Below are 17,439 nucleotides of genomic sequence, written 5' to 3'. Positions count from 1 at the left end.
ATCCTGGAGGGTTTTTGTTTTGTTTTTTGCTGTCTTCTGGGCATGGAGTAGCGGTCACTGTCTGGGGGTGTGGGGGGGAGGTAGGTGTGAATTTACTGCATTGTGCAGGAGGTTGGACTAGATGACCCCAGTGGTCCCTTCCAAGTCTATGATTCGCTTTTAAGCACACAATATACACGTCCTTGTCTTTGAGATTGTCTTTTACTTTAAAGGCACGTGAACTATTGTAATGCAGTTCCATATGCCCGTGCTCAGCGGGGCCTCCATTTATTTAAATTTACTCGGCAGAAGTAAATCCCCCCAGTTCCAAACAGGGGCTTCCTCATGAGCAGCAGTAACCCCCTTGTGCTGGCTGAGCCAAAGCCCTTCCTCTCACCGCCCCTGTTCCCTTCCAACCATCTCCTGCCATCCCTTTGCCAGGAGTGGGTTTGTTCCTCCTTTCCTATTACAAAGATAAAGCTGTCATCCATTTCCCCTCCTTCTGCTGGCTTGTTGGGGACTTTCGAAGCCTGGAACGGTATTAAATATTCAGGCTTCTCCTTTGGGCTGCGTTCCAAAGCCGGCATCCTTCCCTTTAATTGCTCCGTCAAGAACAAATTAAAATTTGATACTGCGGCTTGGGCTAGGCTGCACTTCGCCCTTGCCTGACGCAGTTGTCAGAAGCCCCTCCGGTTCTGCGCTTCCCTTTGGTTTCACCCAAGGGCCGATGATGGGTGGTTTTCATTAGTTCCCCTGGACTCTTCCTCTCTGCCCCCATCATCACCCCCGTTTCCCTTGTGTGACGGCAAAGCATCATTCCTCCTTTGGGGTGTTCCACCGGGCAAGTTGCCTGTTTTCTCCTTTGTATTTTTTCCCTAATTATCTTGTAAAATTAGACTTGCGGAAGCTCAGATCTGAGGCCTGTGGACAGGAAGGGAGCAGAGACTGGCAGTCAGGAAGACAAGAAGTGGGGAATCCAAGGTAGTGTTGCTAGGGATGCCAGCCTCCAGGTGGGACCTGGGAATCCCCCAGAATTACAGCTCATCTCCAGACTCAGTGGTAGAGCATCTGCTTGGCATGCAGAAGGTCCCAGGTTCAATCCCCAGCATCTCCAGTTAAAGGGAGTAGACAAGTAGGTGATGTGAAAGACCTCTGCCTGAGACCCTGGAGAGCCACTGCCGGTCTGAGTAGACAATACTGACTTTGATGGACCGAGGGTCTGACTCAGTATAAGGCAGCTTCATGTGTTCATGTGTATAGAGATCAGTTCCATTGGAGAAAAGATATGAACACATGAAGCTGATTCAGTATAAGGCAACTTCAGTGTTCATTCCCAAACACTGGCATCTAGCTTCTGATCTACATATTATTTCCTGCTGGGCTGAAACAGGAACTGGCCCAAAGTGAAGGATGAGGTATAGGGTTGCCAGGTCCCTCTTCACCACTGGCGGGAGGTTTTTGGGGCAGAGCCTGAGCAGGGCGGGGTTTGGAAAATGGAGGGACTTCAATTCCATAGAGTCCAATTGCCAAAGTGGCCATTTTCTCCAGGGGAACTGATCTCTATCAGCTGGAGATCAGTTGTAATAGTAAGAGATCTCCAGCTAGTATCTGGAGGTTGGCAACCCTAATGAGGTAAGAAGATGATATTTCAACCCTCATCATTATTGAAGACATGTTTCTTGATACCATTTTTTTTAATTGCATGTATTAACTTTTTTCATTTTGTGCTAGTCCAGGCAGCCCAGCTGATGGTTGACTGACAGTTTAATCACGTGTCCCTTCCCTTAGAAGTCAGTCCCACTGTGCAAGCACCGGGTCATTACTGACCCACAGGGTGATGTCACATCACAACATTTATACTAGGCAGACTATGTTTACGGGGTGTTTTGCCATTGCCTTCCGCAGTCATCTACACTTTACCCCCAGCAGGCTGGGTACTCATTTTACTGACCTCAGAAGGATGGAAGGCAGAGTCAACCTTGAGCCAGTTACGTGAAATTGATTTCCATCAAGATTGAACTTAGGTTGTGAGCACTGAGCAGAGCTTTGACTGCAGTACTGCAGCTTCCCACTCAATTTTGACATCCAAATGGGTGTGTGGGTATAAGAAGCTGACCCTCCCCTTCCCCATCTCCAGTTCCCTAAACTCCTCCCTCTCTCCCACCTGACTCCTGTAGTCTGCTGAGTAGGGAATAGGGTTGCCAACTTCCAGGTGGCACCTGCAGATCACCTGGAATGACAACCAGTCTCCCGACGATGGAGATCCATTCCCCTGGAGCAAATAGCTGCTTTGGAAGGTGGATTGTATGGCATTCTACCTGCTGAGGTCCCTCTCCTTCCCAAACCTCATCCTCCCCAGGCTTCCTCAAATAAAATCTCTAGGAATTATCCAACCCAGTCTTGGCAATGGCAACACAAGCCCTCAGCCGCCCACCTCAGCCACCCACACAACCCTCTCCCACTGACTGCCCCCAACCAAGAAGCAAAACGTGTCCCTTTCCTTCCCTCCTTCCCTCCCCAGATGTGGCAACCATCGCAGTTCCCACAACGGGCTTGTGTGCTGTAGGTTAGAGAGAGTGACTTGCCCAAGGTCACCCAGCCAGCTTCATGGCAAAAGTGGGATTTGAACCTGGATCTCCCACACCCAAATCCAAACACCTTTCCTTTTACACCATACTGGCTCAGTGTGCGCACAGACATGGATGTTTAAGGATCAATAAGGTTTCCAGCTCTGGGTTGGGAAATACCTGGAGTTTTGGGGGGTGGAGTCTGAAGAGAGAGGGGTTTTGAGAGGGGAGGGGCTTCAATTCCATAGAATCCAATTGCCAAAGCGGCCATTTTCTCTGGGGGAACTGATCTCTGTCACCTGGAGATCAGTTGTAATAGCGGGAGATCTCCAGCCACCACCTGGAGGTTGGCAACCCTAATGATCAACAAGGCAGACATGCGAAGGAACAAAGGGGGCTGCTTCCCATCACGTCTTCTTCGACCTGAAAGGAATTTGCAACATCATTTGCAAAATTAGCCTGACTTCCTTCCAGTTTTCAGAGACAGCATCTGGGCGAGATGTTTCTCTGCAGAGTTTTTTTTTTTTCCTTCCAGAAAACCTTTTGCCTTCATGCTGCTTTTTTTGCCAGCTGGGAGTTTTCAGGGGGTGGTTTGTTGTGCTTGTTTTTGCTGAGGCAGTAAATTAGCCAGCAAAAGCTGCCCTGCGATTTGGGGAGAGGAGCAGGAGGGCAAAGGTCATGCATGGACTGCCAGGGGCCCCACCATTGCCAACAGCCCACCCAGATCTGCTTGCCCTCCTTGTTCCTTTGATGTAATTAACACCCCCTTGGTGACTGCCGGCAATCGGCAGCCTGTCTGCACTTCAGTCATCGTCTTCCCACAATGAGCATCCTTCTCATTAGGGGCTTAAAAACCTCTATAATAAACATGTAAATGGGACGCAGCAAGGAGGGAAATATTTTGCCCTGCCAATTTCCTTTTGTGCGGCTGCCAGCGCCTCGTGATTTTATTGCTAAAGCGTCTCAGAGCGGCCCAGGGATTACGGCACCGTTCCCACCCCGTCACACTTTTCAATCTCCTCTTATCGGGTTTTAATTACGCCTCCCCCTGCCGAATGTTTTTCAAAAATCCCCTCTTCATCAACTGATTTGGAAGCTGGGGCTTTCAGCAAAATGATATCAGCATTTCCTTGGCGAGGGCAGGCATTTGCCTGCAGGGTAAAATATGGTTCCCTTTTTTGATGGTCTTGTGCAAATTCCATATCTAGGGATTCCGAAGTCCAGGTGGAGCCTCGAGTTCTCCTGGAATTACAGCTGATCTTCGGTCAACAGAGATCATAGAATCATAGAGTTGGAAGGGACCCCCAGGGTCATCCAGTCCAACCCCCTGCACAATGCAGGAAATTCACAACTACCTCCACTCCCCACCCCCACCCCCACCCTCCATGCCCAGAAGATGGCCAAGATGCCCTCCCTCTCATCATATGCTTAAGGTCATAGAATCAGCATTGCTGACAGATCAGGTCCCCTGGTGAAAATGCCTGCTTTGGGGGTGGACTCTATGGCATTCTGCAAACTCCACCTTCCTTGGGCTCCACCCTCAAAATCTCCAGGTATTTCCCAACCCAGAGCTGGCAACCCTAGCTGTGTCTTATGCCACTGCTCTTGTGTCCAGTATCTGGGAGACTTGAATTTGCTCACCTGGACATGACAACTCTCGCTACCTGTGTATCTTAAACATTTTAACCCCCAAATGTTATTCTCACCATCGCTGAGGTAGGCATCTCAGCTAACCTACAGGAACATTTTTACATTATTCTGCATTACATTATCTACCCAGTCGATTCACAATAATGTCTCATGATCCAGCCATGGAGTTACTTGACAAAAAAAACACCATAAGTAGACTGAGGAGCTGAAGTTAGATAAGGCACGGGCCATTTATGCAGGGCTGTTTTGCTCACAGTCACCCCACCAACTGCTTTGGGGCTTCTTTTTGATCATGCATGCCTTTCCCGACCTTCAGAGGTTGCCTCACTCTCCCCACACATTTCTACACATTTTCCCCATTTTTGGGGGGGGGGATTCTGTTTTAGCCAGAATCCAGAAAATGTGGGCAAAACAGGTGGGGAGCGCCAGGCGACCTCTGACGGTCAGGAAAGGCATGAATAATCAAAAGGAAGCTTCAAAGCAGTCAGCGGAGGGGGGGTGACTGTGGGGAAACAGTCCTGCATAAATGGCCATAGAAAAGAGAGTTTTTTGGGGTGGACAAAAAGTTCCAAGTTCTAACCTTGAACACACATGAAGCTGCATTATACTAAGGCCAACCATCAGTCCATCTAGGTCAATATTGTCAATATGCATGATTCTGTACATCCAAGCTTCAAAAAAATCTTGTGTGAATGAGCTCATTCACATAAGATTTTTTGAAGCTTGGGTGCACAGAATTGGCACTTTTCATACACCATGCTGATGTCCACCTAGCAAACGGGGGAGGGTCAGTGGCGTAGACAGCTCTGTCAAATCATGCACTGCAAGGGTCTTCCTTTTCCCCCAACCCAGAAGCGCCACGCCATCCTCTGGCCCTGAGCCCTGCATCCAAGTCCTGCCTTTGCCAGAGGTTTGCCTTTGCTAGAGCCAGCCTGGTGTAGTGGTTAAGAGCGGTGGTTTGGAGTGGTGGACTCTGATCTGGAGAACCGGGTTTGATTTCCCCCCTCCTCCACATGAGCGGCAGATGCTAATCTGGTGAACTGGATTTGTTTCCCCACTCCTACGCAGGAAGCCAGTTGGGTGACCTTGGGCTAGTCACAGCTCTCTCAGCCCCACCTACCTCACAGGGTGACTGTTGTGGGGAGGGGAAGGGAAGGTGATTGTAAGCCAGTTTGATTCTTCCATAAGTGGTAGAGAAAGTCAGCCTATTAAAACCAACTCTTCTTCTTCTTCTTCTTCTTCTTCTTCTCTTGGACATATCATGTTCTTTCTGCATCCCCCAGTCGTAAAGCAGGAATGAATGGAGCTCACCCTGCAGAAGAAGATGCTGTGCTTTGCCAGTTCCTAACAGAAGGCTGTTGCTTAAAATTCTAAATCATGAAAATGAGAGACACTAGGAAGGCTTCTGATTGGGCAAAGCCCCTTCCCCCCCACCCACCCCCGGCAACTGCATTGTGAAAGCTCATTTATTTTGGCTCTGCAGGCAGATGCTGACCCGATGTGGCGTGCTGTGTGGCGCTTTTCTTTCTGTGCGCAGTTGTTGTTTCTCTCCACACATGATGAAGGGTGACGGAACATGAAAAGAGCATGACCACCCTTGGAAAGCACAAACCTATTAGAACATCTGTTTGCTTTTTGCAGAACGTGGCTGTGAGACGTTCTCCTTGCAACTTCAGCAAACAGGGAACGCTCCGTTGCTCCCGCTGTGCCTCTCTTTTAGGATTGGGTTGTTTTTTTCCTGAGCGCCTTCTTCCAGTGGTTTGGCTGCAGCTCGGCAGGCTGCTGATCACCGGAAACAATATCTTCCTCAAGACACTTGATTTGAGAGAGGGGAGGAGAAGTCCAAACCTCCTTTTATACAGATCTCAGAATGTTTCGGGGATAGATGCTTATCTCTCACGCTGCAGGAGAGAATGGAGGGCTGCTTGCCAAGCCATAGAAACATAGAGTTGGAAGGGACCACCAGGGCCATCTTGTCCAACCCCCTGCACAATGCAGGAAATTCACAACTACCTCCCCCCTCACATCCCCAGGGACCCCTACTCCATGCCCAGAAGATGGCCAAGGTGCCCTCCCTCTCATCATCTACTTAAGGTCATAGAATCAGCATTGCCATCTAGCCATCTGGTTATCTAAAAAAATAAAGGTCCCCTGTGCAAGCACCGGGTCATTCCTGACCCATGGGGTGATGTCACATCCCAACATTTCCAAGGCAGACTTTGTTTGCGGGGTGGTTTTCCAGTGCCTTCCCCAGTCATCTTCCCTTTTCCCCCAGCAGCAATCTGGCCATCTAGCCTCTGCTTAAAAACCTCCAGGGAAGGAGAGCTCACAACCTCCCATGAAACCTGTTTCCCCTCTACTGGGTACTGGGCCTGGAAAGCTATGACTGGAAGTTCACACATGTATTCATCAGTTTCTCTCCCCACCCCACCTTAATTCTTGGGCATCTTATGTTTACCAGCTGAATGTATTATTTTTATTATGTTATTTATTTACAGCTAGATTCAACTCCAATAGCATCTTAGAGACCAACAAGTTTTTGGGGGTACAGGTTGAGTATCCCTTATCTGGAATGCTTGGGACCAGAAGCAGGGTTGCCAGGTCCCTCTTCACCACCAGCGGGACGTTTTTTGGGGTGGAGCCTGAGGAGGATGGGGTTTGGGGAGGGGCTTCAATGCCATAGAGTCCAACTGCCAAAGCAGCAATTTTCTCCAGGTGAATCGATCTCTATCAGCTGGAGATCAGTTGTAATAGCAGGAGCTCTCCAGCTAGTACCTGGCGGTTGACAACCCTAACCAGAAGTGTTCCATATTTCAGATCTTTCCCTATTTTGGAATATTTGCATATACATAGACTTGGGGATGGGACCCAAGTCTAAACACAAAATTCATTTATGTTTTATATACACTTTATACATATAGCCTGAATGTAATTTTAAACAATATTTTTAATAATTTTGTGTACATTGAACCATCAGAAAGCAAAGGTGTATCTCTCACACCAGTATACCTGCATCAGCTGTTAAACAAGAACAACAACAAACCAACTAACATCGGCAGGCTTTCGGACTCTACCTATGATGCTGTGTAGACTGGATTTTATTTTTTAGATGAGAAGAAACATCAGAAGCAGTTGAGGGACCAGGAAATGGGATGAGGAGGCGTTCTGCTGGGTGGCTTTTTAAAAATGGTTCCTCCAGAGTCGTCTGCCTCATTAACATTGGTTTCTGACTTAGAAGTCCGGTTTTCGGGTCATTCCGGTTTTTGGATGTTCGGTTAAGGTATACTCAACCTGTATAACATCTGAGAAGCTATCTGATGACAGGAGCTGTGACTCTTGATAGCAACTTGGGAGGCGTTAAGAGGGGAGTGGACATGTTCATGGAGGAGGGGGTGTTCATGGCTACTAGTCAAAATGGATACCAGTCATGATGCATACCTATTCTCTCCAGGTGCCAGAAGAAGAAGAAGAAGAAGAAGAAGAAGAAGAAGAAGAAGAAGAAGAAGAAGAAGAAGAAGAAGAAGAAGAAGAAGAAGGCTTTAAGAGGGGAGAGGACATATTCATGGGGGATAGAGCTATCCATGTCTACTAGTCAAAATGAATACTAGTCATGATACATACCTATTCTCTCTAGTATCAGAGAATCATGCCTGCTATATTAGGTGCTGTACAGTACAGGCAGGACAATGCTGCTGCAGTCATCTTGTTCGTGGGCTTCCTAGATGCACCTGGTTGGCCACTATGAACAGACTGCTGGACTTGATGGGCCTTGGTCTGATCCAGCAGGGCCTTTCTTATGTTCTTATGATACCCTGATAATCTTTTTGGTCTCTAAGGACTTATTGCACACTAATCTAGATTTTAGACCAACATGGCTATCCTAAACTATCTAGCTGGGGAAAATTTTCATCACCCCAACAGGAGCAGGGCTGCTGGGAGCAGATGTGAATTGAAACCGTCATAATCATGAGAGGGAAACCGGGAAGAGGGCTTATAAGGGAACAAGTTGAATCAATTAAAGAGGCAAAGATTGTTTCCTCTCTGACACTTCAGAGTTCAGTAATATGCATAATGAAGAGTCCCTGCTTTGCATGAGAAAGGGCTGCTTTGCCAGACTATAATCCAATCCTAGTAAAAAGGGGGGGGGGGGATAGAATGACACAGTGCTTCCGGGATGTTACTGGAATAAAATCCAGACATGTTTTTGCCAGGTCAGCCTCTTGACCAAACACCACAGGAAGCTGCCTTCTACTGAATTGGACTCTTGATGCATCAAGGACAATATTGTCTACTCAGACTGGCAGCAGCTCTCCAGGGTCTTAGGCTGAGGTCTTTCACATCACCTACTGATGTGAGAGCCAGCAAGGTATATAGTGGATAAGAGTGGTGGTTTGAGCTCCTCCACATGAGCGGCAGATGCTAATCTAGTGACCCGGTTTGGTTTCCCCACTTCTCCACATGAAGCCAGCTGGGTGACCTTGGGCTAGTCACAGCTCTCTCTGAACTCTCTCAGCCCCACCGACCTCACAGGGTGCCTGTTGTGGGGAGTGGAAGGTGATTGTAAGCCGGTTTGATTCTTCCTTAAGTGGTAGAGGAAGTCGGCATATAAAAACCAACTCTTCTTCTTCTTCTACTGCCTGGTCCTATTAACTGGAGATGTCAGTGATTGAACGTGGAACCTTCTGCATGCCGAGCAGATGTTCTATTACACTGGGCCAAAGACTTTGTCTAGTGTGGTACTAATGCCACCTTAACTTTAACAATCCTGCAGAAAAAGAAGCCGGTGGGGTTTAAGTAAATTTATGTGGGACTTGGACAGGAGAGACTGGGGTCCAAATCTCCACAACATGCCAGCAGGGTGTAGTGGTTAAGAGTGACAGACTATAATTTGAAGAACCAGGTTTGATTCCCCACTCCTACACATGAAGCCAGCTGGGCGACCTTGGGCTAGTCACAGTCCTTTCCAAACTCTCTCTGCCCCACCTACCTCACAAGGTGTCTGTTGTGGCGAGAGGAAGGGAAGGAGATTGTAAGCCTGTTTCAGACTCCTTAAAAGTAGAGAAAAGCGGGGTATAAAAACCAACTCTTCTTCGTCCTCTTCTTAAGAGCAACTTTGCTGGATCAGATCAATGATAAATCAATGATAACATAGTCTAGCATCTTGTTTCCCATAGTGGTGAACTGGATGCCCTCGAAGATTCAAAAGCAGGGTCACACAGTCCAAAGCCTCCCCGTTTTGTTGATGATCCCCTTAACAACTTGCAAGCTTTCCTGAAAATGGACGTTGCTTTAAGCCTTCATGGCAAAAATAGCCATTGATGGGTGATAGCTATTGATAGTGGGTAGGCTTGCCAGGTCCCTCTTCACCACCAGTGGGAGGTTTGGGGGGCAGAGCCTGAGGAGGGCAGGGCTTGGGGAGGGAAGGGACTGCAATGCCGTAGAGTCCAATTGCCAAAGCGGCCATTTTCTCCAGGAGACCTGATCTCTACCGGCTGGAGATCAGTTGTAATAGCAGGAGATCTCCAGGTAGTACCTGGTGGTTGGCAACCCTATTCATGTGCAGGAGGAGGGCATCAAACCCAGTTCTCCAGATTAGAGTCCACCACTCTTAACCACTACACCAGGCTGCCCTCTCTCTTTCTGGAGGTCCAGACTGCCAACTAAAGGGGCCTGGGCCTTCTAGAGCCCACCCAAACCTCTCTCCTGCTCTGGTTTGACAAGCGAGAGGCATCCCGCCTCTCCTCGGCTGTGCGTTCCGTCAAACTGCTGCTAAAGATCTCTGCAGGCGGAAGCCACGAAGCGTACAAACATATTGCCCAAGGAGCCGAACCAGCCTCTTCTGGAGGAGACGGCAGCAAAGGTGCGAAGCACAGATAGCAATTTGCGGCCTGCCAAGCTTTCAAGTCCAATCTCCCCGAGTGGAGCTGCTGATAAAATGTTGCTGAGGTCGGTCCCCCTCTCCCTGGCTTGTGAGGTTGGCACCTTTTTGAGCTTTCCAATTTCATAAACCATCAGCGCTTTGCTGTCTCTCCTGTGCTCTCCTGCTCTCTTGAAGCCCCCCAAAGCCGAGTGCAACAGTTCAATAATTACATGTAATTGGATCTCTCCACAGCTGGAGGACAGGGAACGGGTGAGGTGGAGCAGTGAGGGAAAGGGGTCGCTTCGTTCACTGGACGGCACCAGAGGCCAGCCTGAGGCCTGATGGGAAGTCATTTTTGCCTGCAAAGTGGAGCACGGATGGGGGCAAAGGTCTCCCCCGAGACTGGAGTGACTCAATACAGGGCTTCATTATCAGCTCTGCTTATTTCACTAATTCAATCACAGTTGGGAAGTTTGTCGCTTAGGTGAACTCCAAATAGCATGGAGCTGTCTCACTGTCGCTGGCAGGATTAGGGTTGCCAGGTCCCTCTTTGCCACCGGCGGGAGGCTTTTGGGGCGAAGCCTAAGGAGGTGGGGTTTGGAGAGGGGAGGGAATTCAATGTAGGGTTGCCAACCTCCAGGTACTAGCTGGAGATCTCCTGCTATTACAACTGATCTCCAGTCCAACCCCCTGCACAATGCAGGAAATTCACAACTATCTCCTCCCCACACCCCAGTGACTGCTACTCCATGCTCATAAGATGTGGGGGGGAACCCTCCAGGTCCCTGACCAATCTGGGCTGGAGGAAAATTGGTTCCTGGCACTACTGCCCAGGGTGCCCAGTGCCACTACTTTCACCTTGTCAACCAGTTCTGTTGGTAAGAATCAAGTCCAAGATAGCAGACCTTGTTTCCCTGTCCACTTTCTGGGAAATGAAGTACTCAGCAAGGCAAGTTGGGAATTTATTTGACCTTTCACTTTTAGCAAAGTTGGACATGCCAGGGATTCAACCTGGGACTTTCTGCATGCCAAGCAAAGGCTCTTCCACTGAACTGCAGCTCCTCTCCTCCCACTGAGTTCCCACCACCATTTAGACCTTGGCCGGACCCTAACGCTGCTGCTATGAGAGCAGCCTGCTGTCTTCAGAAATCTTCCCTCTGCAGTGATATAGCAGGGTCAGAAGCCTCGAAGAACTGGTGAAACTCCAATAGGGTTGCCAAGTCCGTCTTGGCCACCGGCGGGAAGGCGGGGTTTGGGGAAGGGAGGGACTTCAATGCCATCGAGTCCAATTGCCAAAGCAGCCATGTTCTCCAGGTGAACTGATTTCTGTCGACTGGAGATCAGTTGTAATAGCAGGAGATCTCCAGCTAGTTCCTGGAGGTTGGCAACCCTAAATTCCATCCTGACTCTGGTGCAGAAACTAGGGAGCTGGAGAGTCAGAGCCTTAGGCAAATGCATGTTTCTTATTGTTACACGACCGGCTACTGCCTCTCTGCCTTTCAGCCCTTTGAACGAGAGGGCTCTTAGGAGCACGAGGCAGAGGTGCCGGTACCGCAGAAGAGCGTTTAGAAATGAGCTGAATGCGGAGTGATGGATGAACAAAGACGGAGCAAGCATACTCCGGTGATAGACGGAGCGTGTGCTTTTCCTGGCAGACAGTTGAACTGTATTGTGTAATAAACTGAAAGATGAGAATGCGTGGAGAAAAGGGACGATGGATAACACGCTCGGTGATAGATAGATCAAAGCAGGGTTCTCGATAATGAGCGAGATTGAGATCTGCGGCAGGCAGACAAGCAGACAGTTAGCATATTGATGGCTAGACAGGGTTAAACACTGAGCAAAGGGGAATGATACCTTTCTTTTACTGGGCCAATTATAATGCTGGCAGCCTGTGCTTTGATCTACCTATTCTTCATCGGGTTTGACAAGTTCGGAACACAAATCATTTAAAAAAGGAAGTTGTTTTTTTTTTACGTGATAGCTGTAACGTGGCACAGTCTCAGGCTCCTTAGAAAATCGGTGTGGTGAGGTTTGAACAGGAATCTCTTTGTGTGTTGTGAGATTTTTTTTCCTGTTGTTGTTAAAAATCGTGTGCCTGGAAATGTCAAGTGTGGCAAGCAGGTGTTAAAGAACGTGTATCACAAGGTATATCCCCCATAGCACAGCAGCTCTTGGATAAGTTTTCTGGAGGTACGGTTCCCACTTACCTAGTTTCTATGGTTTTTACCACAGAGAACTGAGGAATTCCTAGAGCATCATAGAATAGAATCATAGGTCATTTATTCATGGCTGTTTATTCATGCTTTGTTGCTCCGGACCTTATTTTTGATTTTTCACAGCTGCCGCGAATTGGCCCATAAAATTCGCAGCATCCCAGCAGCAACTCAAACCTGTGTTGCTACGATCTTTCCCTTTGCCCCGCCCATTCTGCCGGAGGGTCCCATGAAAAACTTCATGGAGTCAGATTTCTTCTCCCCACCCATCCCAGCAAATGTCTCCTCCCTCTCCTACGTCTCCCCACCCACAGGGGCGGCTATTGGCCAAGGATTCTTTTTTTGTTCCGACCACAAGCCCACCCCTTTTCATGCACTTTGCACGGCCACTAGATCCACGCTTGAGTGTTGTACCACCAAGTCCAAATCTCTATGGCAAGATTATAAGAGATGTGTGGCCTCCCATGCATAAATGGCCTTGGGTGCTTTGGCTGCTGCACTAATGAAGAAAGAAAAAATAAGGGGGAAACAAAGAGGTGGGGTGAAGAAGAAAAAGGTGCGTGAGCGTAAATCACAAGGGGAGAAGTGAAAAGAACTATTCCAAAGGGGGACGAAGCAACAAATCAGGACACACCATCAAAAATGGGGGGGGGAACTAAAAGAGAAACAAGGAAAGCAGAAAGAAGCAGAAAACAGAAGTCAACGGGAAAATGAATCCAAAGCTGAAAGGGAAGGGGGGTGGAACCGTGCCGAGTCAAAGCAGAAAGGGAGACAAGGGCTGTTTACGCAGGGGAGGTTTTGCCTTGGATTTGCTGCTCTCTCTAGATGCACATTTTCCCCATCCAAATTCTCAAAACTCTGCATTGGGGGCTTATTGTTGAGTTCTGAGAATTCAGATGGGGAAAATGTGCATCCAGAGAGCAGCAAATCCAAGGCAGAACTCCACATGCATTCGGTTGCATGAAAGTGGAGTTGAGCAGTTTGGAGCCCGATAGGACTTCTCCTTCCCCCTTTCCTTCGAATGCCTCCCCTCTATGGAGCTGTGATGGGCGGAGTTGTGAGAGGTGGAGGGGGCCTCAACAGTGAGCTTGTCAGCAGGAGGAGGGCTGAAAGGTCAGGGGCAGACACAACCGCTGTCAAATGCTGCGGCCTTTTTCTCATGAGTAATCCAAGTTACATCGGGCTTTATGAATTAGATTCGATTCCATGAATAACCTTTTAAGTTCGGGGTGTTTTTTTGCTCTGCCTCAAGAGAGCAGCAATTTTTTGAGTTAATAATTGACCATAAAGTTCAAAGGGTCCATCTAGTCCCATACAGGCCATCTAGTCCAACCCCCTGCTTAATGTAGAATCAGTCTAGAGCATCTCTGACAAGTGATTGTCCAGCCTCCGCTTAAAGACTGCCAGTGAGGGGGAGCTCACCACCTCCCTGGGTAGCTGATTCCACTGTTGAACAATTCTTACTATCTATGTATATAAAAAAGATCCTAATATCCAGCCGGCACCTTTCTTCCTACAATTTAAATATTTTATTGCAAGTCCTATCTTCTGCTGCCAACATCACATTATACCTGTGATATCACTTCCAGGTTTTGGCAGAAGTGACACCACAGGGCTGTTTTTCAAGGGTTCTACCCCCAAAAGTTCCTCTGTTTGTAAGAGCCGGGTTGGCAATGCTCAAACAAAGACCCCCAGGAAAGCATCTCTGAGGGGGTGAGAGGTCTCCAGCAACTCTGGGTTGGGAAATACCTGGAGATTTTCATGGTGGAGACTGGGGAGGGGAGGGTTTGGGGGGGCTAAGCAGGGCATAATGCCATAGAGTCCACCTTCCAGAGTAGCCATTTTCTCTAGGTGAACTGATCTTGGTCATCTGGAGATCAATTGTAATAGCGAGAGATCCCAAGGTGCCACCTGGAGGTTGGCAACCTTATCCAGCACCCTTGCCAAAGGCTCTCAGAAAGAGTCAACAGAGGCACCATGGCACTGTGAGAGAGCACAGCAGCTGAATGGCCAGTAGGGCCCAACACTGGCTCAGAAGAGAGCTGTGACTAGCCCAGGGTCACCCAGGAGGCTTCATGTAGGAGTGGGGAATCAAACCCGGTTCTCCAGATTAGAGTCCACCACTCCTAACCATCGCTCTTAACCACTACACCACTCTGGCTCCAGCAGGGCTTTTCTTATGTACTTAGCAGGATATTAAAAATGGCTCCCCCTTGCTTTCCATGTCACTTGGGTTGCTTGTTTTTAATCTGTTTCTTTTTTTCTTTCAGCTCTCCATCTTGGGGTGGGGGGGGGGAGCCAAGGAACAGCACAGGGAGAAATTGGAGCTGTTTCCTGGATGGATGAGCCTGGCTGGCCGTGCATAAAATGGCCCTGTCTCTTCCCTTTTCTTCCCACATTCCCTGTATTAATTAACAGCGGCTGGGGTGCTTCTCTCCTCTTCTCCGTCCCCTTGCTACAACGTTCATTATTCCATGCCAGCAGCTCAGAAACGTGCCGGGTTCCTGGGGTGGTTCCCGAAGACAAGGTTGAGTGTTTGGCATCAGAATCGAATCAGGATGGGGTGTGCTCTGTACTTGTTTGTATAATTTGTTCTAATATTTTTAGGCAAGAGGAGAGGCTGGGAGCTCCGTAGTCCTTGGAAACCCTGCCCACAGCCCCTGGAAACATTCCTCTTTCACACACGACATGCAGTTTCGCTAGAGAGCCAGCGTGGTATAGTGGTTAAGAGCGGTGGTTTAAGAGCGGTGGTTTGGAGCAGAGTTGCTGCCCCCCCCCAATCTGCTTCCTGTGGTCATTGCCTCACCTTGTCTCATTATAGGAACAACCCTCAGTAATATACTAGGGTTGCCAACCTCCAGGTATTAGCAGGAGATCTCCTGCTAATACAACTGATCTCCAGCCGATAGAGATCCTTGGAGAAAATGGCCGCTTTGCCAATTGGACTCTATGGCATTAAAGTCCCTCCCCTCCACAAGCCCCGCCCTCCTGAGGCTCCACCCCAAAAACCTCCCACTGGTGGCGAAGAGGGACCTGGCAACCCTAGTGATATACAGACCCAGTGTGCTTCCTTATGGCTGTGGCACAGGGTGATATTGGCTTCTGGGAATAACTAACAAGCTAATGGGAAGATGGGAAAGCCCCAGACACTTCAGGCTTTGTTGAATTCCTAGAGTGTTGTATAAGGCTGTGACATCACTTCCTGGTTTTTCTCCTGGAAACAATGTAATGGCAGACCACTGTCGGCAGGAAATTGGTAAACCTACCCTTATGTATTATTTATTTAGGGAATCTATATGTTGCCTCTTGAGAGTCCCACTGGAGGTGGCTCACAATGTAAAAAGCAGTATAATAAAATAATGAAAATAACAATGTAAGAATTACCGGTAATAAAACAGGCCATAAAAACAAGACAGGAGGATTAAAAACAGGATAATTTATTGAGAAAGCATTAAAAAATATCAACATGTTAAAAATGAAATTGCCTTTTCCTACTGTTCTGGCAAGTTGTTGTAAAAATTAATCTTTTTATGTGGCCGAAAATGAGAAAATCTGGAGTGGAGGGGTTCCCTGGAGGACAGGGATGGACAGCTCAGTCCTCACATTAGAAAATCCAAAGTCTGGACTCAGAGGCAGCCTGATCGGGAATTATTAAATGTGTGGGAGGCAGAAGACCATAATTATTGCATGGTGACGGAAAGGTACTCTGTGCACCGTCTGAGGTATTTTTCTCCAGGACTAATGTTCAAAATGGACTCCTGGACAAAGATTTGGTGAAGTCTCAGTATTCCTCACTCCTCCACATGAGCGTCGGAGGCTAATCTGGTGAACTGGATTTGTTTCCCCACTCCTCCACACGAAACCAGCTGGGTGACCTTGGGCAAGTCACACTCTCTCAGCCCCACCTACCTCACAGGGTGTCTTGTGGGGAGAGGAAGGGAAGGTGATTGTAAGCTGGTTTGATTCTTCCTTAAGTGGTGGAGAAAGTCGGCATATAAAAACCAACTCTTCTTCTAAATGAATGAATGAATTCCATAGACAAATTCCCGAGGGGAGGAGAGCCACATTAGTCTGTTGCAGGAAAAGCCAAAAATGAGTTGTGTGCCCCCTTATGGACAAACAGATTGATGAACACATGAAGCTGCCTTATACTGAATCAGACCCTTGGCCCATCCAGGTCAGTATTGTCTATTCAGACCGGCAGTGGCTCTCCAGGGTCTCAGGCAGAAGTCTTTCACATCACCTCCTTGCCTGGTCCCTTTACCTAGAGATGCTGGGGGTTGAACTTGGGACCTCCTGCATGGCAAGCAGATGCTCTACCGCTGAGCCATGGCCCCTCCACTTGGCTTCCCACCTTGGCCTACCACACATCCCTTCATTTCCACCCAGGGTTGCCAACTCCTGGTAGGAAAATTCCTGGAGGTTTGGGGGTGATTTGAGTAGAAGACTCATGGCTAGAACCTGCTTCATCAGATGCATCAAATGAATCCTCAGCCAACAAATATGGGAAAAAACAGGGAACAGCAGCGGTCATGAAATACAAGAGAAGAGGTATCGATTGTGGCCTATCTACGCAAAACTCAAAAGGACAAGGCTAGCGCAGTGACCATTCACAACAGCCATAACGGTGTCTGTTTAAACCCTGGTTAATACAATTAAATCTATCGTTAAAGTTGAATTCAGAAATTATTTATGCAGCAATTATCCATGCTACAATAAATCTGTTAGTCCTTCAGGTGCCACAAAACTCCTTTGTGTTCATAAGGAAAGAGTGCAATTGTAACATCCATTAAAAATGCATTCTGCCATGGAGCTATGATTCCTCACAATGAATTAATCATATATTTAATGGGAAAGAAACGGGGGGAGAAAGAAAATCATATCTCAGGATACCTGGACGTGGCAGACAAGACTGTGCCTCGCTTGGAGTGGCAAAATATCTTGCACCAGCCCTGATCACAATCAAGCTTAAAGGAGACTGATAGTGTCACACCCCACTGCCTCTCCAGGTGTATCTTCCAGCAAAGATTCCAAAAATATGGCAAAAACCATAGAGTTTTGAAGAATTCCTAGAGTGTAGCAGAAGGCTATGACATCCAGGTTTTCTCCTGGATTTGATGTAATGGCAGCCCACTATTGGCAGGAAGCCATGATTCTTTCAGGCACT

The sequence above is a fragment of the Euleptes europaea genome, chromosome 14 (assembly GCF_029931775.1).
Source record: "Euleptes europaea isolate rEulEur1 chromosome 14, rEulEur1.hap1, whole genome shotgun sequence".
In the NCBI taxonomy this organism is placed as follows: domain Eukaryota; kingdom Metazoa; phylum Chordata; class Lepidosauria; order Squamata; family Sphaerodactylidae; genus Euleptes; species Euleptes europaea.
Note: the sequence above shows the minus strand (reverse complement) of the source record.